Consider the following 304-nt stretch of genomic DNA (forward strand, 5'->3'; position numbering starts at 1 on the left):
TCAAATTATGATGCACAAAGAGTATATTCATTGACATATAATTGATATCCAACAAATGTTATCTAGGGCTATTATATTAATAAAGTGAGTAAGAAGTGTAGAGGGATCTGGGAACATGAAGAAACTAGTTGCAGTGAGTATAAGGTTTCATGTGTGAGGATGGTAAAGATGAAGCTATAAAGACAGGGTGATGGTTTTTTTGTACAGAATCTGAACTACCAGGATAAGGATAAATTAGTAAGCAATATGGAATCATTTCAGATTTTTTCTTCCTTTTTTTAGAAAGAGGGTCTTACTCTGTCGC

The sequence above is a fragment of the Propithecus coquereli genome, unplaced genomic scaffold (genome assembly GCF_000956105.1).
Source record: "Propithecus coquereli isolate 6110/MARCELLA unplaced genomic scaffold, Pcoq_1.0 Scaffold59, whole genome shotgun sequence".
NCBI lineage: Eukaryota > Metazoa > Chordata > Mammalia > Primates > Indriidae > Propithecus > Propithecus coquereli.